The sequence below is a fragment of the Euleptes europaea genome, chromosome 1 (assembly GCF_029931775.1).
Source record: "Euleptes europaea isolate rEulEur1 chromosome 1, rEulEur1.hap1, whole genome shotgun sequence".
Classification (NCBI taxonomy): domain Eukaryota; kingdom Metazoa; phylum Chordata; class Lepidosauria; order Squamata; family Sphaerodactylidae; genus Euleptes; species Euleptes europaea.
The window spans coordinates 94,857,430-94,884,088 of record NC_079312.1 but is presented as its reverse complement, the minus strand read 5'-3'; the positions used below and the strand labels follow the sequence as shown (position 1 = coordinate 94,884,088).

General features: G+C 41.6%; 1 protein-coding gene across 2 annotated transcripts in view; it reads right to left on the bottom strand.

Annotated features, from left to right (window-relative positions):
* FSTL4 (follistatin like 4) overlaps window positions 1-26,659 on the bottom strand; it is a 524,276-nt gene that overhangs the window by 222,529 nt on the left and 275,088 nt on the right. The window lies entirely within an intron of this gene.

Below are 26,659 nucleotides of genomic sequence, written 5' to 3'. Positions count from 1 at the left end.
GGACCCAGTGTTTGGATAGGAAGGGACCTCAACAGGGTATAACGCCATAAAGTCCACCCTCCAAAATGGCCATTTTCTCCAGGGGAATGGATCTCTGCAGCCTGGAGATCAGTTGTAATTCTGGAAAATTTCTAGGCCGCAACTGGAGGATGGCAACCCATTGGCAACACAGTGGCAAGATTTTTTTTTTTTTTGCCTAGGAAAGGCCACAGTTGGCTCACCAGCCAAAGCTTGTTAAAGGCCACTGCTGCCATCTATGTATCCAACAGGAGGCCTGGGTTCAGCAGCACCCCAAGCTATGAACCTGCTCCTGTACAGGGAGTTCAGCCCCATCCAAAATAGGAGACACCTCAATTCCTGGGTCAATCCATTATTACTTGATTGTATACTTCTTCCTTGATCTGTTTAAGGACTGAGCATCTCAGAAACAAGAGAAGACATTGCCAAAGGCAGATAACCTGTATCTCATTATCAATTTTTGCCGTCAAGGCACAGACAACATATGGCAACCCTGTAGGGTTTTGAAGGCAAGAGACTTTCAGAAGTGGTATGCCATTGTCTGCCTCTGCATAGCAACCCTGGCATTTCTTGATGTTTTCCCATTCAAATACTGACCAAGGCAGACCCTGCTTAGCTTTCAATATCTGATGTGATCAAGCTAGCCGGGGCTATCCAGGTCAGGGCCTGCATCTTATAGCATCTCTCAAAAGCAACACTTTAAAATGATCATTGGGACATCCGTTTATGTAAAGTAGGATTTTTCTCCCTAAATCCTACCTCCAAGCAAGCTCATCAGCTTGTTACTCTACAGATTATAGAGTTTCTCTCAGCAGACAGCTGTGTAAATTGTAAAAAATCCACTGACTGCATTACATTTGCTCTAGATATTTCTTAAAAGTGAATACACATTCTGTGAAACCAAATGATTCAGAATCTTCATTCTTTTTTCTCCAAAACATTCTGTATTTCCACTGAATAGTCCAGTTTTTCTACTATACAACAACCTAAAAACACCAGTAGAATACCATGCTGTTTCATACATAAGTCAGCTAGTTGTCCTAGAGGGGCAACAAATAGAGTATCGAGGCCAAGGCCTTCTGCTGATATTGCTTCCCAGCACTGACATTCAGAGGTTTCTTTTAGACAACATGGCAAGTACCCATTGATCGACCTATCCTCCACAGATAGCCTGGGAAAGGTTGCTGCTCATTAACTTCCTGAATAGCCTTGCCCAACATCAGTAAAAAAGGGTACTGAGTGATGACTACTCAAGTATAGGCCACTGATTATCATAAGGGAGTACTGGGATACTGTATTCCATTGTGCAAATACAGTTTACAATCTGGGACTCACATTTCTAAATTTTATTCTGCAGCCATGACATGCCATACAATAATAGCCACTTATTTCAGAGAAGACTGATGTTTTATATACGTCGTTGTGACATTTGATAGATGCTGGTCTGGCACCAGTACTTACATGATTCAGCTATTCATCTGAGGCTCCAGTAACCAGTTTCCAAGGCCTGATATATGTGCAAGTGTAAAATAAATGAGGATGAAGAAGGCCAACTAATTTGATCATTGTGCTGGTCCGAGATCAGGGACAGTGCAGAGAAATTACTTCGTAATTACTTTGCAAAACAGCTATGCCAAGGATGCACTGAAACACTACCTTACTAGAGTATGACAATCAATTTTAAAATTGTTATAATCCCCTTTAAATAAATCTATTGCTCCTCACAGCAGGCCCCAGTGTGTGGTGAACCAGAAACTAAAAAGCAATGCAGATGGGAAGTCTCATTATGATAAGCATGTTCCACATGACCTAGATAGCCCAGGCTAGCCTTATCTTGTCAGATCTTAAAAGCTAAGCAGGGTCAGCCCTGATCAGTATTTGGATGGAACTGCCAAGTAGGGCTGTCAATTCGGTTCGTCCTGAACCGAAAACCAGCCGAATTTCCCCCGATTCGGTGGTTTTTAGTTCGGGATGAACCAAACTCAAAAAAAGGCGGGAAACGGGGGAGCTGGATTTGCTGACTTTGGGGTGTTCGGCGAATAAATTCAGCAAATTCGGGGTTTGCCCCCCCGCGCGCCTTCACGGGGCTTCCATGAAGGCGCGCGGGGGGCTCTTTAAACAGATCTGCGCCTCCCAGCTGGAGCCCCCCATGTGCCTTCATGGAAGCCCCATGAAGGCGCGCGGGGCCAAATTTTCCCCCAAACTCCAGATCTCGCGACGAATTCCGCAGATCCGAAGCGGGGGAGTTCAGACTTCGGAATGTCCCGAATTAAAAAGGGCCGAATTTTGCCGAAGCCGAACTTTATCAATTTTTTTTTTCAACAGCTCTACTGCCAAGGAATATCAGGGTTACTACACAGAGGTAGGCAATGGCAAACCACCACTGAATGTCTCTTGCCTTAAAAACCCTATGGGGTCACCATAAGTTGATTTGATGGCAAAAAAAAAACTTTAGTTCAAGCAGTTCTTTTTATCCTCTTCCTACATCTGACAGATAAAACAGCTAATGCAGGCATCCTCAACCCTAATGAATCAAAGGGCACCACTAGTGTAGTGACTAATAGTACAAAATGGCTGATATTGGAAGTGGGACCAATTACAAAATGAGGCTATTACAAAAGGTTTATTTATTTTTCACATTTGTAGTCTGCCCTCCCCAGTAAGCTGGCTCACTGCAGATAGCATCATTTTAAAACTTTACAACTGTATAATAATAATAGAACTGTCAATAAAATCAAACATTAAACCCAAACATTAAAACACTAATCATGGATGGCATATAAATCCTTCTGTAAGAGCCCACCCAGGGTGCTGCCCCTTGACCAGACCATTTCAGATACATGAAGGGGGAGGGGTGGGGAGGCCAGTATAGATGGTATTCGCGGCTGTCCTCAGTTGTAGGCCTTGTGGGAAAGCTCTTTCTTACAGGCCCCGCGAAACTCCCTTAGGTCCCTCGGGGCCCTGATATTCCTTAGCAGAGCATTCCACCAGGCCGGATCCAGGGCTCTTGTCGAGGACAGCCGCACACTCTTAGGGCCAGGGACCAACAGCAAGTTCTCATTAGACGATCTTAATGTCCCTTGAGGGGTGTACCAGGAGAGGCGGTCTCAAAGATATGAGGGTCCCAGACCATGTAAGGCTTTAAAGATCAAAACCAGCACTTCAAACTATATTTCTGAATGGACATTCCCTGCAAACCTCAAAGGCAAAGGCTGGTTCCACACCAGGGAACACTGAGTTAGCCTAACCTGGGTTCAGTTATCTAGGCACATCGACTTAGCAAGGGGCAAAAAGTTATCCCAAATATCAAATAGTATTATGCAAGCATCACTGATTCTAACTGGGCTGTCTGTTTAGTAATGTGTTTAAGACTAGGATGCAAGTGATAGTGATTGAATACTACCATTATATCTGCTCCATATAGGATTGCCAACCTCCAGGTTCAGATCGATCTCACATCCTTGCCTTTGCTTGATTCACCCCGGACAGCGATCCAACTGGACGGAAGGTCTGAACTCCCCTTACTTTACCTTATCCACTCCAGAGGGAGTTCCAATTGGACAGGAGATTTTAGACCCCGGAAAGGACAATTACGCCAGTCCATGAGCTTACAGCCTTGAAAAAAACTTTGTCTAGAACTAATGAGTTTAATTTTTTCTGGAATTAATATGTTGTTGGTTTTGGTTCAAATATTCTGGTAGAATCGGTGTCACAGGAATCTTTATTGTATGAAACTTCTTTGGATATAACTGTAATATGTATGATATTGGTATGTGGGAATACTTTGGATATGATGTTTAATGCCTAAATTTTATATGATGGTTACTTATGATTAAAGTTAACATAGAGGAGTTTTAAATGTTAAGTCTTGTGCTAAAAATTGTTGCGTCTACGTGCTGACTACTTATTTTAGTTTAACCTCCAGGTACTAGCTGGAGATCTCCTGCTATTACAACTGATCTCCAGCCGATAGAGATCAGTTCACCTGGAGAATATGGCTGCTTTGGCAATTGGACTCTATGGCCTTGAAGTCCCTCCCCTCCCCAAACCCTGCCCCCCTCAGGCTCCACCCCAAAAACCTCCCGCCGGTGGTGAAGAGGTACCTGGCCACACTAGCTCCATAGCAAGTCCTTGATGGCTCATTCTGTTCCTTTTGTCAGTAGGGTTGCCAACCTCCAGGTACTAGCTGGAGATCTCCTGCTATTACAACTGATCACCAGCCGACAGACATCAGTTCACCTGGAGAAAATGGCTGCTTTGGCAATTGGACTCTATGACATTGAATTCCCTCCCCTCCCAAACCCTGTTTTCCTCAGGCTCTACCCCAAAAACTTCCCGCCGGTGGCAAAGAGGGACCTGGTAACCCTATTTGTCAGTGGAAGTTGTATAGGGCTGAAGGCTGACAGAGATAGCAGTAAATAAAAGTGGAGTAGTAAGGATTAGGGGATCCAAAATTCAGTTACCAATAGGTCCCCTGTAGGTTTTTCCCCCTAAAGGGATGATATTAAATATGGAAAATAGCATTTATTGTGATATTTTCAAGCTAGAAATATGCAATAAGACATTGAAAAATTCTCCAGTGGACATACCTTGTATAGGCCTGGAAAACAATTTATGTAAATTCAAAATAAGGTGTTGTGATACTCTAATGGTATTAAACTTGAGCATTGCTATATGTATAGGTGACATAACATTTTTGTTTATGACATGGAGGTGGGTTTTTGGTATAGACTGTTGTTTGTTGTGGGTGGAACACATATGTGATTTTATCTGTGAAGTGTTTTTTATTTGATGTTGATGACCCTAACCCCTTTGAGGCTTCTGGAACAGAAGGAAGCAAATACTCTAAAATAAACAGATAACCATTTGTAGTAATATTTTAAAACCTGCATGTAAATTTAAGACCGATTTAATGACACTGGTATTATGAGAGGCATGGTTCCTTTATTAGTACAAGAAATTGAACATGCAAATTAAGAGGAGGGGTGCAGATAACAAAAACACTCTGAAGCTCTATTTGCATATGCATGAGGCTGTGGTACAAGAGCTGCAGGTCCAGGTTACAGAGTTCTCTTCTCCATGGCAGCTTGCGGAAATCAATTTATTGGCAAAGGGAAAAACCAAAGGAAAGCAGATTCCTTTGTGAGCCAACAATAAGTAGGACTGTAAGCACAAACTGCGAGCTCAGCTAAAGGTTTAGTTGATTCATCAAAAGAGACCAGTTTTAATCAGCAAGAGCAAATTTTAATCAGCGGGCTTGAGAATTAAGGCAGGCGTTTAATTTTGCAGCAGTGTCACAGCAACGGGGGAATGAAAAAGAAAATATCAAGGATGGCCATGGCTGCAGCATTTGACCCAGCACTTCTAGCACTTGAGAGCTTGTACAGAACACCATGCCCTCCTAAGCAGCTACCTGTTGTGACTGCGCAAGTTGCAACCCGACATTGCCAAGGGTTTCTGCTTAACTGTTTTCTCCCACTTAAAAGCCCGACCCTCACTATCACTGTTCCGCTGACAAGCGCCACGGTGAGAATACCATCATGGTATACAGTTCACTCTTTCCCTTCCTCCATCTCCAAGGATGCAAGTACACACGTATTGAAGTAAAATGTGTATGGTTACTTCAAATGAAAAGAAAAAGAAAAGAAAGGTGCCTGACTTGCTTACGTGCCTTTCTCCCATTTGAGAGATTTATATCAATAACAACATTGAAGATGATTTCATTTGACACAGCTGTCTTTCACACCCCAATGAAGACAACCTACTAGACATGTACAATGACCTACAAAGGGTACACGAAACCTGCTTTTGCTGCCTGCTTGGAAGAAAATGTGAGGAAGGGGAGGGGTTGGTTAAAAGAACATGAAAATTTACAAATCATGTCTGGTAGAGAGTATCTGGCTTGGAGAACCCCATATCACAGTTTGTCCACTAAAGTTTTTTTATTCATGTGCATATTATTGGATAATTTAGACAGCTGAAGTGAATCATTTAACATATTATCCTGCTTGATTATTAGTAGGGTTGCCAGGTGGGTGGTTTTGGCAGGCACCAATCCACCCAGCTGCTCCGTAGCAGCAACTGTGTGTGCATGCAGGTGCGCACACGTGATGACATCACTTCTGGTTTTACTTCCGGAAGTGATTATTGAAAGACAAGTAGAACCATGATTAACTTATCAAATGTTATCTTCTTCTCGAGGCAGTCATTTTTCATTGTATTTTAAAAGGTTTTATATATTTATTTTCAGTTAAAATGTAAAAAGAACTTCAGAGAAAAATAATTTAAATAAGTTTGCATTTATCTGTTGTTGCTGTTGTTGTTTTTTGAAAGAATAATCCTTATGTGAGGGACAAAATATTCCCCTGGGTGGTTAATGTAGTTGTCCAGAAACAACTATTTTCTTCAGAACTTTATTCTAACTTTTCAACTAAACATTACCTTTCTTTCTTCTAATGCAGCCGGGTGCACTTTTGTAATCCTGTAACCACCTTTCCTTCTCCACAAGAATGTTTCTAAAATCCTATCTGAGGTGTTTGTACAGGGCCTAGCAAGTATTGTGGCTACACTGGTTATCGTTTCCCTTGACCCTCTTGCTGCCGTCAATGACACTTGTAATCTTCTTACACTGTGCTTGAAATTCACTGGCTTTATCTACTAAATACTCCCTGTTGTTTTAATGGAAGCACCACTGGTTCACAGTCATATGGTGCCCTTTCAGACTGTCTCTATTAAGACTGACAGAATAATGGGAACATCAACTTTATACACAGTCACTTATTTCCATTCTGGCCTCTGCTTTGTTAGATGGGTAGCAGTTTTCTTTCCTCGAAAACTTGAATTCATTATTAGCGGTTTGTCTCATTTCTGAATCTCCTCATTGGTACTTCATGTTAATAGGTAGCTCACAGCTGGATTATTTTGTTAGCAACTCCTAGGGACTCCAGACTCTTTCACAATTGGAACATACCTTATAGTCAGTTTTATGTCTTTAACCTGTTTTATGTCTTTGAGATTTGCCACCTGTTGCATGTGCATATATATTTTTCCCTTCCTCTTCTCAAGATAGGTTTTGAAAAACTCCTTTTTGAAAATCTTTAGAAATATTATATTCCAATACAATCATAAGTCTTAATTTTAATTTTTTAAAATGTTTCTAACTGTTTGTGTTGAAGATATATTCAGAACACGACCCACTCCAAGAATCTTTACTTGGTAGTTAGTTGGGTGGGTCAATCACTGGTGGTAGTGACAACAGTCAGGTTGGGGGGACTTCTGTCTCTCTCTTCTGGTTCTCTACATTTCACAGAGTTGTGATAAGTGGAAGAATAAGCAGTTGCCAATACTAATAAAGAACATTATCAGAGGGAAAACAAATCAGTAGGAATTAGAGAACATTCAGAAATGGTGTAGTAGATTTGATGTTCGCTTATAAAGAAAAAAAGTGGTTGGTCTGCAATCATATTGATTATTATAGGCATGCATTTGAAACACAATGAATCAAAATCCAAACCAAAACATGCAGCATTCATTCAAACCAAAAGGGTAACTAATCTAACTGAAATTTTGATTCACTTTGATATGAACTGTTCTGGCTGATTCCTATAATTTTTTTCTTGAGGTCACGATTCATGTAGCTGTACACTGCATTCATTTTCCATTTGCACATGCCATCTTTAAGTTTTCATTTCCCCGGGACAGTGAATGGGATCAGCAAACGAAGGAAGGAACTTAGTGGATATGTACCTGTAGGCATACTATTCCACAAGGCCCATGTTTCTAACTGTTTGTGTTGAAGATATATTCAGAACACGACCCACATGTTTAAGCCACATCGTATCATTCATCTCTGATCAAGCTGGGCACAGTCTTTCCACCAATTACACTGCTGACTCATAGAGGCTGTCATTATATATGAGCTGTGTTGTGTATGTAGCTAGTAGGGTAGTAAGCAAGGGGAGACATAGGAGCTTGAGTTCTGCGCGAAGGATCCTAAACCCTGCTCGCCCTATTGGCTAAGCAAACGGATCCTATTGGCCCTAAGCCAGCATGTCCCATTGGTCACCAAGAGGGTATTCCCCCCTATCACGGATCGGGGGGAGTGGCCGCAGGTGGCCAGGGGGGCATATAAGCAGGGCACGTTCAGTGTGTAAGTTAGTTCTGTGCTGAAATCAAATAAAGCTGTGTTGTTGAACTCCGTCTCTGATCTCATGAATCCTTCCCATGCAGACTTAACAGTGGCAACGAGGACTGGGGAGCAATCCGGCTGACCTGCTGAATCACTCTCGTTCTGCCATTCGTAGTGACCGGTAGGCAGCCTGGTCCGCATCGCTGAATCACACGCCGGCTGTCCCACAGCTACCGCCTCGCTCCGCGACCCCGCTGTGTCCTGTAGACAGCCCGGCTCGATTGCTGGTTCACTTGGATTCTCGGGAGAGACGACCTCACCGCACTCGTGGCCACCACTCGTTCGTTGGAGGCATTCAACATCTCCAACCCCGGTGACTGGGAGAGCTACGCTTCCCACGTCTCTTTCTTCATGGTGGTGAATAAGTTCACGGACGCCGAGCAGAAGCGGGCGGTTTTCCTCAGCGTCTGCGGGCCCTGGATGTTCCAGCTGGCCCAGACCCTCATGGCCCCCGTGAAGCTCGAGGAGACCGGCTTCGACGCCATCATGACGGTGCTGGGCAGCCATTTCACCACTCAGCCCACGGTGTTGGCCCGCTGCCATGATTTCCACCTCCGCAACCAACAGCCTGGGGAGACCGCTGCCGAGTACCTCGCCGCTCTCTGCCAGATTGCATGGTCCTGAGGGGGAGCCCTGTGAGATGGAAGTAGATTCTGGGTCCACCCTCTCCATCATATCTGCGGACACTTTCCGGTCCTGGCCGAGCGCGCTTCTTGCCTGAGATATTCTAGCTATTGGGTGTTAGTCAGATTGCAGGAGTGGGCAAACACAGGTAGAGAGATGGAGAGAAGAGAAGTTTCAACATTCTTCAGCCATCATCCCAACCCACAGCCCAGCATGTTCAGGAAAAGAGGCAAGTGTTTTATCAGGAGAGCTGAGGAGAGCTGGCAGGAGGGGAGAAGGGATGCAACCAAAGAGTCAGAGACCATTTCCATGTGTTTCATTACCTCTCCTACTTAGACTAGGCAACTTCCATTCTTTGCAGACTTTCCACCTTCCCAATAGTAAAACAAGAAAATAAGGAACACCACCACAGCCTCAGAGCCAGATGACAGGCAGGAAAACTGTGACTAGAGTATGTTTCTTCCTCTTTCTCTCTCTGAGGAAGAAACTGGATGTAATGATAGGAATTATGTGACTAGACTTACCAAATAGCTTTGCTTTCTGTATAGCAGACTCATGGGACAATGGCACATCAGGAGCGGGTTAAATTATTTCCCACAGTGTATTTTCCCCTCATGAAATGGCTACATTCACCTTCTGTTCACCCCATAAGAGCAAAGACACAGGCACCATAGAGAATGGATGCTCCAGTCACAATAGACTGCCTTTCCCAGACTAGTTGGCCCAAAGCAGCTTATAAAGGCATGTTATGACATGCCGATACTAGAAACAATAAAACCATAAAACATTATCCTATTATCAATAAAATAGTAGCTTCAGTTCAAGTCTACAGTGCACAGAACAGCAATAAAATCAACAGTAACTCCTTTGGAACAATACACTTTTATAGTCTTTCCAATATACAGAGAGGATGAGGGCAGATCTCACCTCTGCTGCCAGCCTACTCCAGAGCATAGGTTTAATACAAAGAAAGGCCTGAAGCAGGCCACTGCAGGCCCAATGGGAAGGCATACAAGAAGACAGCATAGGTATAAAGTCAGCACAGAGCTCACCCAGAAAGACAGTCCTTCTGGTACCTAGGTTGCAAGCTGAGAAGGGTTTTAAGGTTAGAAAAAAATGCAACTAGATCAACAAAGATGATTCATTTCAATCAAAAGACAGGTAACTTTGTGTGTGTCAAGTGCCGACAAGTCGCAGCCGACTTATGGCGACCCCTTTTGGGGTTTTCATGGCAAGAGACGAACAGCGGTGGTTTGCCAGTGCCTTCCTCTGCACAGCAACCCTGGACTTCCTTGGTGGTCCCCCATCCAAATACTAACCAGGGCTGACCCTGCTTAGCTTCTGAGATCTGATGAGATCAGGCTAGCCTGAGCCATCCAGGTCGGGGCAGGTAACTTTATTCTAAGCTAATTAACATTTCTAAATTGTCTTCCAGGGCAGACCCATGGAAGGACATTGCAGTAATACAGTGACATGGATCAGTGTGGCCAGATCAAATTATTCTAGGAGGGGAGGTAACTCTGAAGCAAATGCAGTTGGAAGAACATCCTTTTAGTAACAATGCCAACCTGCCTATCAATTAGCAAAACTGGATCCAAAAGCACCTCTAAATTCTTGATATATTTTCCCAAGGATAGAGCTACCCCAATCATTTCTTCCAAATTGACAGGTTTTTTTCTAACCTTCACCATCTCTGGATTCAGATTCAGTTTGTATCTGACAGATACCCTATTTAAAAATCTGAATTATCATCTCTAAAACAACACTGGGGGCTCTGTTATGCTCAAGTTTGTCTACTAACATGCAAAGCAGGGAGGGTAATTTTTTCCCAGTGGGGACCATAGAGTGTCAGGAGAAGGGGCTTCAATATAAAATATTTCCATCTCAACTCGTAATCCATTTGAGTAGTACAATCATTCCACAATTTTACATATTGTACTCATGGTTTTATGTGTGTGTGTGTGTGTGTGTGTGTGTGTGTGTGTATAGTGAGTGCCTTAACTATTCTCTTAAACTGGAGGATTAAAAAATTAATGTTAAACTTGGGTTAAGCACAAGACCACTATATTGTATTTATTTCTTTTTAAATATCTCTGTCCAGTCCTCCCAAAGCTCAGAACAGCTGAACACTCCCCCCAAAATTAAGTCTTTCACAAGTTGAAAACTCTATCATACAAAAATCCAATAATCTTCTTAACCAATAATATCAATGTCTTTTCCCACAAAAATGTACCCCCCACAAAATCCCCCAATCACCATATATTCTATTGCCTTAAAAATGATATGAAACCCAATTCTTGCAGGATGTTCTAAAATCCCTAAGAGTTGGAAGTGATTGAATTTCTTTGGCAGTCCCTTTCCACAATTGTTGAGATACAACTGAAAATGTCCATCTTTCCACTGTGACCATCCACATCTCCCTGTAACAGGGAACCAACAACAAAGATAACTAGCAGATCTTGGTCTATACTAGGAGCGCCAGTTGCTCAGATACTAGCCCTAGGTCAGAAAGGGTGTTAAAAGGTCATTAACAATGCCTTGAATTGAACCTGAAAACAAATAGCCAGTACAATTGCTATAACATTAGTGTAATGTGATCAAATCCTTTTTCTCCAGTAGTACATAAGCTGCTGCATTCTGCATTAGCTGAAGTTTCCAATTGTCTTCAAGACAGTTGCCTTACAGTAATCCAGTGCCTTACAGTAGTTCGACCACCTGGTTACAGTAGTGTGAATCAGACTGGCTGAGGCTAGAGAGGAGGATAATCTTTTCACTGGACACAGTTGGACAAATACCTTTCTTTCCCTTGTGTGCACAACTATCAGAGCAGGTAGTGGTTCAAAAACACACCCAAAGAACAGAAATATTACACTGGAAAGAGCAGATTTACAACGAGGTTTCCATAAGGTGTTATGGAATTTGAAATCCTATACCCAAGCAGGAAGAATATCAGAAGATTGTGATATTAAGCCAGCACTTTTAAATGTTTGGAAAAAGTATAAAAAAAGAATAAGTTCTTCTCTGTCACCAATAATGTTTCCCACGGAAGCATATTTAGACAATGTTGTACCAAATGTGCCTTACATAACATATCAAGAATTGATAAATTCTGAAGGGGACATCAAAAGTTTTCAAGTTCTCCAAAAATAATACAAGAATATCAACTGGCTGACATATCTTCAATTAAGAGCCTGTCTTAAACAAGATTGTTTAAAAATTGGAGATATGAGAGATCTAACAGAGTTTGAAACAATCATAACCAAGAATAACCAGCACCTTTTGGGAAAAAATTAGAAGCTGTTACTGAAATACGATTCAGAAACCGAACAGGTTAAAACTAATATGATAAAATGGATGCAAAACTTTGGTGAAATGATAACTATGGAAACATGGGGAAAACTGTGTACGCAAGAATTAAAATATACATCAAGTCAGGAAGTATAAGAAAACTGGTACAAGATGTATTACAGATGGTATATTACCCCCAATATGATTTCCCGTATGGAGCAAAAGAACAAGAAAGGTGGGGGGCATGTTGGAAATGCCGGGAGACAGACAGTTCTTTCTTTCATGTTTGGTGGACATGTCCGAAGTTACAGGCGTATTGGAAAAAGATTCATGGTGAAATACAGACAATGCTCAATTTAAAACTTAGTCTGGACCCAAAAGCTTTTTTGCTAAGTATAACACCATCAGATTTATCAGCGAGACTCAAAGACTTGTTTAAATATGCTACAACAGCAGCAAGAGTGGTGCTCGCGAGGAGATGGAGACAAAAGACCTTACCAGAAGTTGACGAATGGAAAGAAAAGATGTCAGAATATGTAAATATGGCCAAAATGACCTATCTGATGAATCCAGTTGATAAACAGTCTGTATAGCAATTCTATGAGAAATGGCTACCATGGCATACTTATATGTCTCTAAATATTTAAACTTAGCTTTATTCCTTTTTATATGAGCAGTTGAGTAGATGTTCTTTATATCTAAGATTATACTTGACTTACTTATACAATGAGTAATTTTTAGAGAAATGGTAGCCACGGTATATTTATCGTGTGACTTTTTTTACGTTAGCGACTGTCTTTCATGTTTAAGAATACACTCAATTCGTTTATTTGATTTTTTTATAATCTTTGAATTGAATAAGATTACAATGAAAGCTAGTATACTGAATTAACTGTAATAAGTATAAAATTTGTTTTTTGAATGTATAATACCGACTAAAGAAAACACCGCCTATTGCAGACAGAAGTGAATTTTTCCCTCCTCCCTTTCCCCCCTATATAAATATAATAACAGCATTAAAAATTTTAAAAAAAACACCCAGTTGTTTTACCTGATCTCAGAATGGCAGCTTAATGATATAAAAAGTTGGTAGATCAGCTTTTCCCCTCCAAGCAGGGCATTTGGGGAGCACTGAAAAAACTCTTCTGTTTTTGAATGAATTCGCTGATTCTTAAGTCACGATTTTGCTCCATCAAAAACGGTAGTAAAGAGATTTTAATACAATACAATATACAGTAGTTAGATAAGTAAAAGTGGGAACCCACAAGGACTTGCAGAAGGCATCTCATTTCCCTTCCCCCACTATTTCCCCTTTCCCTTTCCTGAAAGCCCCCATAGCCTCTCCCATTTCCTGCTTCTATCTTTCCGTCCCACCCAACAACCAACGTACATTTATCTGCCCCCCTGTCTTAAGCTCCCCCCCAGAGCAGCCTTTACCTAGGAAAGCTAAGGCCCAGTTGTGTGGTACTGCCTGCTGGGCCAAGGTCACCTGAATTGTAGGGAACCCTCAACGACTTGTGGGGGCATCTCACTTTCCCCTGTATCCCCCTACCTGCACTATTTCCTCTTTCCTTCCTCCTGGGAACCCCCATATCTTCTTCCCTTTCCCTGCCTCATGGTTTCCTTTTCAGCCATTCACCAACCTACATTTTATCTGCCTCCCGTCTTCAGCTGTATTTATTATTTATTTACTTCATTTATGTGTGTGTGTGTGTGTGTGCTATCAAGTCACAACTGACTTACAGCGACCCCATAGGGGTTTCATGGCAAGAAACGTTAGAAGGTAGGTTGCCATTGCCTGCTTTCATGTCATGACCCTGGTACTTCATTTCTATCCCACCTTTATCCACAGAGGGGAGACCAAAGCAGCTTCCATTATTATCCTCTCCTCCTTTTTGTCCACACAACAATCCTGTGAAGTAGTTTAGGCTGAAAGTATGTGACTGGCCCAAAATCACCTGGGGCATTTTTCAGGTTTGTAGAAAGATATGGCTTGCCCATTCATAGCTTCAGTCAACGGATTTAAGTATCCTAATGTGTGCCTCAGAAGGCAGGCGGAGTTCAGCAGCAGACTGTACCTAGGGAATGGGCCACAGGAGGAGGAGGAGGCTAGCAGCAGCTGGGGCCTCCTGGGCCTTTGAAGACAGGCAGAGCAGCCACTTGAAACCTGAAGGAAGTTGAGGGCAGGAGAGGGGAAGGCCAAGCCATTGGCCCAGATTCTCTTCACTCACCATGGGTCCACCCGTAAGAAGAGGGCATTGAGGGAATCTAGGGTCAGCCCACCTCCAGACAATCCTTTATTAGGCCAGCACATGGAAGGCCAAGCAGAAAGGACCAGACTGCTCCCATGATGGTCAAGAAGAGGTGGATGGTGTGTGAGAGAGAGTGTGAGTGAGCTCAGGTGCAGATGAACCCCTCTCTTCTGCTTAAACCCTTGGGGTTGCTGAAGAATGGATGCTGGACAGCATGCCCACCCTGGACTCCAGCCCTCAGGAGTTGGAGCCTGACAGTAATTTTGTTGTCAATTAATATGCATTGATTGACACACATTTGACTAGCAAGTTAAGTTTAACTTGATAGTCAAATATATCACTCATCCTATTGTGGCTGCATGAGACTGTTTCTGTCTAAATTACACACCTTCTTTTCTTTACCACAACGTTTCTTTATTCTGACACACAAACACCCTTCCAAAGTTAGCAAACGACCTCACCAGTTCAAAGCAGAAATACAGACCATCTATCTTTTATTTTAATGAGGGGAACTTTTTTTTTATTTCAGAATTTCCTGGTGGATAAACATTCAATTGCCATTAGAACAGATATAAATATCTAATTACAGAATGAGTATGCCAAGCGCAGAAATACTGCAATGTGACACTGCTCATTTACAGAGCCCAAGGGGAATAGTAGGTCTAACAGGTTTTTTTTTTAATGCTCACCCTCATCCAAGACCTTCCTATCCATAACAATTGAGGGGGGTGGACCCTTAATTTCATGGTCTTTCCAAATCTCATTTCATGACTTATAATTTAGGATCTGCTTAGAGTTTCATTTGATATATATGGAAATTAAGTGGAAAAATCCATCCCTTATTTCTCAGGTTTCCTTATAATTGGATTTTTTTTAAAAAAGCCTTTAACACAACCTCATTACAAGTGTTTGGACTTTCAAAGTCATCCATTTCACCTCTAATGATAAGGGTTCATTAAATACATGTGCTCTGTGATCAGTCAACAACTGTTTTACCTTCTTTAGCAAAATCTCCCTATTTTTGATGTTCAGAATATGGCAACAGGCTAATGGATTAGAGATGGTTTTGTGTATGTAATGTGCCAGAGGGTCAACACATCTCCCTGTGAACTGCCATTCATATATGTACAAACTGTACCATAAAGTACTATACAAGGTGTATCCTCCATCTTTATCTTTTGGATAATACCTCAAATGGCTATAAAGCTGGGGTTTCCATTGAGCTCTTAGATAAATAATCTCTCCTTGCGTATTTATCCTGCAGCCACATTCAAAAATCTCACTCCCAGTTCAGTTCTTTGTCTGTAGCATATTCTGGCAATAGTCAGCATTTACATAGCACTTTCATTGTTGAAGCCCGCCACACATATTATTACCATAATTCTCATAGCAGTTTTGTAACACAGGACAGTATTATTATCCCTTAATGCAAATGGAAGACTAACGGAGCAATCCTGAGTGGGGGGTGGGGGGGTGGAGACGCTAAGGAGCTGGCGTGACCCATGCACCGGCATCTGTGTCACTTGCCCTGTCCAAAGCGGCAAGGACACAGGTTTAGGGAGACTTATGCTGGTGTAGGGGAGCAATGCGGCAGCATGAGCCTCGGGCACTGGCTCTGCCTTCCCTGCAGCATTTTTATGGCACAAGTGCCCCTGCCAGCATCCAGGACGGTGTTCCTGGGTTGTTACCAGGGATGGAGCTGACTTTAATTAGCTCCCTAAATCCGATCAGACTGGAAATGCCCCTTTTTGCTGGTGGCTACTTGTGCCTGAAAAATACTTGGCATGGCCCCGTGAAACTCTATGGGGAGTTTCATGGGGTTTTGTGAAAAGTACATTTTTAACTTATTATTTTGGGCCAGGAAGCCTCTCAGGAGGTGGCATGGTGGCACCATTCCCCGCCATCCCCTTACTACCCCCATCCAGGATTGCTCTGTCCACCTTTGTTATGGAGATTCCCTCCCAGATGGATCAGTGTTCAGTTCAGCCCCTTAGCCACTGATGTGATAATAGCTATGATGTAGCCAAGCACTTGGTGAGTACACAGCACCACTTCTCATGCACAGAAGTATATGTCTTTTTTTAGGTCAGGAGATTTCTAAAGGCACAAACCTTTTAAAGAAGCTGCTTCAAAATTTCTAACTAATTGATGTTTTGCTGTGTTCCAACTTGTTTGCTTTAATGAAAAATCACAAATATTAAGCTATTATTGAAAAAGATTGTGTAAATAATACCCAACAAGTCTACATGCTCCATTCACACAGAACAATTTAGTCTTTTGTTAAGTTACATTCTGTTTAGAACTTCTGCGTGCTTTGGCAAATAAAATATTGATCAGCCTGCCAAGAATCATAGACTGCAATCCTATTTTTACTTGGCAATGAACTACATTTATCAAGCCCATCCTCCCAGAGAGGTGAGTGATGACATTTCATTAATCTAGCTCCTTCTGTAATTGCCCTTGTTTTGAAAATTCTACTCTGGGTTTCTGTAAATTGTAACATATTATTACCTAAAATCAACCCACAGTTCATTGTTTACCAAAGACAAGTTTTAAAAGCAGCAGCAGCCATTTGAAGGCAAAGAGAAGACTCCAAACTATTCTTCAGAGGGATGGAGTTAACAAAAAGTGGGTAAAGAGGGACACTGCTCTACTAGGTTGATAACTGCACACATCGTATATGAAAGACATATACAAATCAGTATTACAACCTGAACCATTCAGACCAAATGTTTGAGTAATTGGTAATAGATTTTACATCCTATACACACGCCTGGTTTGATTTGAACTGTTTGTATATGTATGTATTTATTTATTTCCGTAAATGTGTGCAGGCTTAACATGAGTTTTAATTAACCACTGATGAAGGCCCAATAGGCCAAAACGCGTTTGGTATGTGGTTACAGATATCAACCCAAGGAAATGCCATTGTGCTATTTTAATGTTTTTTAATATTTTTAACCTTTACATGGTGCTTTGAATAAATTATATTTTCAGTATTTATATATATTTTCTTTCTACCCAACCTTGGGTACCCAGCTAAACAGTGACAGTCCAGGCATCCTTTAACATGATGCTGTAAAAGGACAGTCTAGGTCAATTCAGAAAAAAGAGAATCTTATGCATAATCCCATGCTCAATATGATTGCTTGAAACTGGCAAGTAGTGTAAGGGCGTAATAGTAGCTCTGAGGGCCTAATGGATTTCAGAATTATGATGCTGTCATAGAACTTTGGTAACATCAAGAAAAGGCCATCCAAGGACCACAGCAGAAAATTACAAATCAAAGAGTCTTGAAAAGACATACATGTCACATCTTCCATCTATGGACCTGTGACAGGCCTTTTCTGGCAACTGAGGGGACCCACAGATCCTTTTATGATTTTGGAGAACAAGTAGGGTTGCCAGGTCCCCACTTACCTTTGGCGGGAGGTTTCTGTTGTAGGGTGTGTGTGTGTGCACATGCACACCACTTCCGGTTGTAAACTGGTTGTAAACCGGAAGTGCTGCCTGCTGCACGCTGCTGCAGCGGGCGGCCCGCTCGCCTTAGGGAGGGCAAGGGGAAGGTTCCCGCTGGTGCGCGGGCTGCAACAAGCGGCCTCCTCGCCCCGGGGAGGGCGAGGAGAGGGTTCCCACTGGTGCTCGCAGGCCTGCACATGCATGATTGCCCACCGACCCTCAGCTTGTCGGCGGGCAGAAGGGCACTTTACCGGGGGTTTGCCCACCACCAGTGGGCACCTGGCAACCCTAAGAACAAGGTTTGTAAACTATCCCCTCAGTTACCAGATGTTATTAAGGTAGCAAGTGTAAAGGCTTTTGGTTTGCTGCTCTCAGATAGGTTTTGTGGTGAGCAAGTAGAACCCAGAGGCAGAAGTTGTATGTAAATAACAAAGATTTATTTATTTACAAGTTGGTCTCAAAGAACAGATCAGCAGCACAGGTCTCCAAAGAGTCAAAGGAGAAACCTGGCTGAGGCACATGGATTTAAGCTAGTGATGGCTTCAGAGTGTGGTTGGAACTTTCTTTAATGCTTTCCGGTACAAATAGGCCTTTACCGACTAGCCACTAGGTTGGATCCACTCTCACACACAGGATACCACCCACACCAGCTGGCCCTTTCCCAAGAGACAAACTAAATTGTACAAGGTCTGCTCACTACCAGAGAAAGGCCTAACCATTGGGTACTCTATTCTCTCCCAGAGGTAGGGCTAAACCAATCTGCCTTCATTAGGTCTGCCTTTTTTTTTACTGGGGCAGACCCAGACAATCACTGCACTCTCCTTGAGCTTGACCTCAACTAACTCCTGCTGTCCTTCCCTCCAACATTCCATCCCCCCTCTGAAAGCTGAGTGGATGCTGAAGCAGCACTCCCATAGGCTCAGCTGAGTGGCTGTTTTGCCCTTCAAAGGGAAGACCGCCTTCTGTCTGTCAAAGGACCCCCCGCCAACAGGGTTTTTTAAAACCATATACCAGACCTTGCTGCAAACACATCCCAGATCTTGCTGCCTAGAAAGTATACATTTAATACCTCATATATGGTTTCCATCCCATCATGAAATTCTAGAGGGTTAGCCCTGCATAAATTTTTATTCCATCATAAACCTGCACCTAAGATAAAATGGGGAGCATTTTTGATGTGCTCTAATACGTGTATTTTAATATAAGTACCCACAAGTACAGTTGCCAGCTCCAGATTCCAAAAGGGTTCCTGTACCCTTAAATATTCCAAAGATGGGAGAAGCCAAACCAGGTGGCATTTTCCCTTCTGTTCAAACTTTTAAAAGTACAGGGATCACATAAAATCTGCATCTGTCAATGTGACATATTAATGAAGTTAAGTAACTTTTTTCTGTCAAGTTACAGCTGACTTATGGCAGCCCCATAGGGTTTTCCAGGCAAGAATCATTCTAAGGTGGTTTACCATTGCCTGCCTCTGCAGAGTGACAAGATCTGATGAGATTGGGCTAGCCTGGGTTACCAAAATATTGACATGCTTAAAAGATGCAATATGTGCTTATTTTTCTATAATATTATCTATATTTGGTTGTATCATACTGCTGTTCTCTTTGCAAAAGCAAGTCTTTCAATACTTTCCCCTTTTCACAGCAGCCTCTTTTGAATCTCCAAAAGGCACAGGTACCCTCACAGACAAACTATGCCATTCAGGGGGCAGCAGTAAGGAGGGGTGTGATCACCTTTTCCTTCTGACCATTATTATTGTTTCCAAAAACCAAATGGGATTTGATACACTGCCTAAAACTTGACACAAATTCACATCTCTTTGCAGATATGTGTACAGCAAACGTCCAGATTTATATTCTAATTTCTACAGCATAATATTGTATACAGCTATGGCTATGTGTGCTATTAACAGATTTTCACGTCCACAACTGCTAGGACTAAGCAAAAAGTTCACGAACAAAACTTTCCTCTAAATGGGCTGAGAGGTGAAAGGTTTCACAACAGGACTCTTTCTTACTCACAAATTTGACCTTTCCACTGTCCTTTCAAGGTTCTTCCTGGTTGCAGCAATTGGGCAGTCTGCTGCCATTAGGTACCAATTGTTCTCTTCTGTTTTTAACCACAAGATGCCCAAGCAAAGGCAGGAAACAGTGCTCTCACTCTGTTTTAGCGTCATGTTACATCGCACAGATAATGACATTTGTATTCAACAACATCTGAAGGCACCAGAGAGTGAGGACAATGTTTCCTATTCTCACTGTAACATATTTCGATTAAAAATAAAGGAAAATACTGCCTCCAGATGCAGTGTAGAGAACAAGCGCACTGCTAGTGAGAGGGCTGTTTCATGCCTCTCATTCCCTCAAAATCACCAAAAATGGGAAACTTACTTGTGTTTGCACCTTGTGAACAGGGTAGTAAAATGTCGGGATGGGGAGCATTCAAGCTAAGCCCTAGTTTCCAGTCAGAGATGATACTTTTATTGAAGTGAAAAGGATCTGATTGTCTTAACTTAGAAAATGAAAGCTGAGGCTGGTGGAGTTCTCAGTGAGAAATTCATGTCTGGGCTGTGCCACTTCAGAGTGGAAGAGGGATTATATCTATGGTTGCCAGGTCCCTCTTCGCAACCGGTGGGAGATTTTGGGGGTGGAGCCTGAAGAGGGTGGGGTTTGGGGAGGGGAGGAACTTCAATGCCATAGAGTTCAATTGCCAAAGCGGCCATTTTTCTCCAGGTGATCTGATCTCTATCGGCTGGAGATCAGTTGAATTAGCAGGAAATCTCCTGCTACTACCTGGCAGTTGGCAACCCTAACTATATCAGAAATTAAAAGGAACAGGTTTTTAGTTAGTCTTCAGGCTCATATAGTAGTGAATGGATTTTTGAGATGAGATTTGGGGGGGGAGTATTCCATCTTCAGTTTGAACTGGTACAACCCAGACATAGTGAGAATTAGGACTATATGCTCAGTTAATATTTTAGGGATAAACTGTTGTAAAGGAGATATTTTTTGATCGATCAAGCCTACTAGGAATTCTGGCACAGAATCAAATAGGTATAAAGTTGGTGATTATGAACACATTTGAGCTGAATATAGGAATAATTTTGTAGCTATCAGGAGTGCGGGTACTCTCACCACCATTAGATTTTTTAAAAAGTATTTGGTAATTTTATGACTGAGCCTATATTATGTGTTTCTGTGAGCAGAGAGTTAGGCTCTGTAACTTAGAGTTCTCCCACTATATGACTTCGTATTCTCAATATTATTTCCCACCATGTTCCTTGACAATATTCTCTCTTTAATAGCTATATCAATTAAGAACCTGTACAGAATAGAGGAGGCAGTTCAGTTTAGGACTGTGAGATCCACTTAGTAGTAGTGACCAGTCCTCATTGGATACAATTTCTTGATACGGACCAAAAGGACAACCCAAGTGCCGTTTTAAAAACCATTTCACAAAACAGAGCTCTTTAAAAGGAATGGGGTGTGGGGGAGAGAAACCCAAGCATTGTTTTAAAACCCATTTTATGTGAGAAAAATGTCTGCTCAGAAAGAACTCTGGGTGGAAGACAAAAAAAAAAAAAACCCAGCAAAAATTCAGAAGCATCTGAGTCCCCGTCCCTTGAAACACTGCTTTGTAATATGCTGTAGTGCTTACTGTGATAAAAAATGTCAACCCTTCCCAGCAACCCTGTCCAGCGCTTTGTCTTATGAATGGAGATAAGGACGATTTGACCCAGGCTGATCTCAGGGAAGATTGAAGAATTGGGTTTTAATAGGATCAGAAAGAGAGTTGGGGGCAAGGTCATCACTAAGGGATGAAAAACTCATGCACAACCATAACAAAAAACTGAGTTCGGCCAGTAGAGAAAGTAGGTCAAAATGCATATGCATAAAAGAACTATCTTTTATCCAGTAAATGAGATTATTTAAATGGGCAAAGCAGCCACAAGCGGCAACAACAAAATAGCATCTGCACAGATGCAAAGCTGCTCAGCATGATGCTGTCCTCAAGATGAACTTTGCCACTGAGCACCAAGTCAATCCAATCAAGAGCTCACCTCTGGTTCAACTGAGGGAATTCAAACAAAGTATAACAAGCACGTTTGCTGCAAAATTCTCAGCATACCTAACTTTATCCTTCTACCATCCTGTTGATGGGGAAAGGAGGAATAGTGATTTTACCCAATTCCCCTCCAATTCCCCTGTGCATATGGCAGCCATCCTCCCACCCTAAGATCTGTTTACTCTGTGTCTAAAAAATAGACATGTTTGTCATAGCACCAGACCCAATGATGCTACAGCTGACAGGAAAGCTTAGTGAAGGGGTCCCCAACGTGGTACCCAAGGACACCATGACACCCACCAACACCTTTCCTGGTGTTCACCAAGTGTTTTTAGGAAATGGGTGGGACCAGTGAGGCTTTTACCCAACAGGGCCTCTGATTGGCCATTGGATATCTGATTGGATATGCAGATTTTTAAAAAAAACGCTTTGGCAGCAGCTGCTGCCACAGCACAAGGATCTTCAATGTGTAAATGAAGGTAATCTGTGTACATGCAAGAAAATATTTTTAAATAATATGTTCATTTAAAAAGACATCCTGTTAAGCAGAACATCTGCCTGAAATGTTGAAGAGTTACTATTAGGGTTCTGCATAAACTCACTCCCTGACATTTTGGTATTGGCTTCACCTCCTGTGGCAGTAATCTTATGGTTGTGCCTACCAACCTATGTCAGAATTCCTAAGGTATCTGCAGTCTGAAAAAGGTTGAGGACCCCTGGCTTAGTGTACAAGTAGATGAGCCATCCAGAGAAGAATGGGTTCTTACTACTAAGGAAGTTTCAGACTGAAACACATTTAACATGCTGATTGTTTGGATTAAATCTGCAGCAGTAGCAGTAAAATTAAATGGGGATAGGGCATTGGTGGTATTCTGGAGAAGTGAATGGGACCATTATGGGGATGATCCAAGTATTACAAATGATTAGATAATTTTCCGAAAAATGAGATTTTATTGTCAAGATTCTGCCAAAGTGAATTCTTTCATTTTATATAGTGCAAAGTTATTATTGTTAAGGTATGTAGATTTTGCCAAATTTACTTTGTCATAGCACCAATTTATTTCCAATTTATTGTGGATTGTGATTTGGTATATAGAGCCATTGCTTTTTGTTTGCTACCATTTCAGGTTAGAGATTGTATGGTTTTGTGTTCAAACACATGAAGCAGAAATGGTGTTTGTTTTTCATGCATTCCTATTCTAGTCAACAGGATTCCGAGGACAGAAATGTATGGCTTGCATCAACCCACCATATCCCACAATTCCAGCAGCTGCCAAATGCATCTCAGCAATTCCATAAGTCACCAGTGCACACAATATGTTTCTCTGTAATTCTGTGTACAACGTAATTAGAAAGAAGCCTCTTTTTGATGGTGTAAATCATTTCAAAGCCTAGCTGAACTACCGTAATTAACATTGAAATATTTCCATTATGAAAATATATGCTATTATCTATTTTTGAAAGATGTAATTATGTGCCCTCTGCCTCGCTGGAATATGAACACTATACACCTTAAAATGGCTTTGCTTATATGTCTTCCCTGAAAATTGCAGACATCTTTCTAGTCTGGTAACTCAGCATTTTTCCCCATTGCTGCCTGAAACTGGAGAGTTAGGTTGTCATGATTGGGAATTGCATTAGGAGCTGTCAACCTCCAGCCAGCATGCTGAATTACACATGATTATCTATCTGCATGCTCAGCTGTAAAACAATTGAGAGTGCTGTACATGCACAGTCACAGTTTGAAATTGGTCCTTAGCTGCAGGACTGTCATAGCAAGAGAACTCTAGCCTTCAGTGAGATGTTTGCATTATGCTTCACCTACTAGGCTCTCAGTGAAGGTGAGCCCAAATTTTCAGGACTACCATATGTGGTAATAAAGAGAGGCTTATTATTTGCTGCAGTGTGAAGTATGCTTTTTTTTAATGCACAGTAACATTGGAGGGGCCATTCCTTTGTCAGTTACTTCAGAATACAGTGACTACTGCAGCCTCCACGCTAAGTGTGCTGATCCTCAGATTTCATGGCAATTATCTAGGTCAGTAGAAAAACAGGCTGCAAAAGTGAGGAAAATAGCTTAGGTTGTTTTGTTATTTTTAAAACGTAAGGGCCAATGATGTGGTTAATATATATATATATATATATATATATATATATATATATATATATATATATATATATATATATATATATATATATATATATATATATTATATACATACACACACACACCTTACAGGTTTTTGTGAAGTGTTACTTTGTCAATTGTATTGTTCAGCTTAATGATCACTGGTAGCAAATCTATGTACATACACAATTAAAAAAAATGAGACCAAACTTGTGCAAATATAAAAGTTTGTTTATTACCATCAGGATACTGTGGCTGACCGATCAAGCTTCCAATAATGACTGTCTATGTGAAGCATTCCTGTGAAGGTCATTGGAATCTCTAAGAGCAAATTGCTATGGGGGGCTGTCTCTTTCCCTGGCTCCACTTGTTCTAGTACACCATGTTCACCTGCAGAAAAGGCCTCAGTGGGTGGGACTGTTTTCCCCTTTCTTTGGCTCAGAGACAGAGAAAGGGGCAAACAGCACCCCACGCCTGTTTCCACTGGCAAAAATGGCAGGGTAAGGAAGTTGGAATCCCCACAAAGCTTCAGAGCTTAAAAGAGAGCAATGGAGCGCATGAAGCCAGCTGGGTGACCTTGGGCTAGTCACACTCTCTCAGCCCCACCTACCTCACAGAGTGTCTGTTCTGGGGAGGGGAAGGGAAGGTGACTGTAAGCCCGTTTGATTCTTCCTTAAGTGGTAGAGAAAGTCGGCATATAAAAACCAACTCTCATTTTTCTTCTTCTTCTTCTTTTCTGGTGAGTAAACACACTTTATATGAGCCATTGCATGTGACAGTGAGTTGAGCTGGGCACCCCTGTCCTGACTTATGTAAGTGGTAACTTCTAGTCCTTCAGTGTTGCTCCTCTGAAGATGCCTGCCACAGCTGCTGGCGAAACATCAGGAAAGAAAATACCAAGACCACGGTCACACAGCCCAGATAACCTAGAAGAACTGATGAACTTCTAGTTTGGCTGTAAGTTTTCTGAGTCTCTAAGTCTGCCTAGGAAACGTCAGCATGTGACATCACCCCATGGTTCAGGAATCATCAATGACCATCAATCATCAGATAAATTTGATTCAATTTATCATTCATATGTTTGAAAGCAGATTCACTCTGAGTTGAAAAAGTGTATTCTGTTTAGAGCTGCACTTAATTTTCTAATCCTCCAACACTTTCAAGGTGTTTTCAAGGAAATGAAAAATATCTGCACAGCCGGTAACAAACTCTGCCTTCCATTCTTCTGCACTATTTTTATACCTGTTCACATGTCTGCATATTCCCACATCCTCCCACCCCAGAAGTCCAAGGCAGGAAGAGGGAGAAGCTACAGGGGTTTTCAAAGAAGGGAAACAGGAAATAGTGGGAGAGAGGGAAATTCACCACATAAGTCCTTGCTTATTCCTATATATGTGTGTAATTTTAATTAGATATACATATATATTAAATTTGGTGTTTGTTAAAATAACATGGCAGGTTTTTCTAAGATGTTGGAAATGATCTTCATGACTGAGAGTGTATTAGATATATCATAAACTTCTCTTGCATAATTCAAGAGAATAGTTCTATTCTTGGTATTATCAATAACATCAAAAGCCAGAAACAAGGTTTGCAGTCTTTCTGTATACATTTTGTACCTCATGCCTACGGCAACATCTGACTGCAATGCAGTTCTCAGGAATACTGAAAAATCTTAAGTAAACTTTTTAGATCGCATACTTACCATTGCATCTTTTAACATCTATTAAATAAGCTATATAGTCTCCTATTGCTTTGCTTCAGTACATCACATTTAATTAGTTTAATGAAGTCCTACCATGTATAACCAATTTCTTTATTAAGCACGACATTTTATCTATGGTTTAATCTTCTGTCCCAAACATTTTGCACTCTTGTGGAGTGTTAGGGTTGCCAGCCTCCAGGAACTAGCTGGAGATCTCCCATTATTACAACTGATCTCCAGCCGATAGAGATCAGTTCACCTGGAGAAAATGGCCACTTTGGCAATTGGACTCTATAGCATTGAAGTCCTTCCCCTTCCCAAACCCAGCCCTCCTCAGGCTCTGCCGCCAAAACCTCCAGCTGGTGGAAAAGATGGACCTGGCAACCCTATGGATTGTACCTTGTATTTACATTTAAAACGTTTAATGTTGTTTGTACAGCAAGATCTCTGCCAAAATTTGTTTATATTTTACTATCCAAACTTGGTTACCTGGACTCACTGCATATTCCCCACATTTGATAAAGATGGAAGATTACCTCAGTCTAGAATATTTTTTCAGTGCTTAATTTCTAAAACTTGTATGTGCTGGAGCTCAAACCTGCATCTAAATAATACTTTCTTCCCTGTTATTTCATTTTTTATTTTTTTACCCAAAGTACTTATAAGTGGTTCCTTGTTGGTGTTTGGTCTATCAGTAAGATAAAAGGCACATACTCAGCAGCACTTTATTCAGTGGAGACCATCATTGAGCATAAAATGGGCATGCACAGCATGTGATTCATCAGTTGGGCCAAATAACAGTGCATTCCTAAAGAGAGTTACTCCAGTCTAAGCCTATTCATTTCAATGGGCTTAGACTGGAGTAACTCTCCTTAGGAATGCACTGTAAGGGTCACATTTTGGCTATCAGAGCCCATAGATTTTTATGT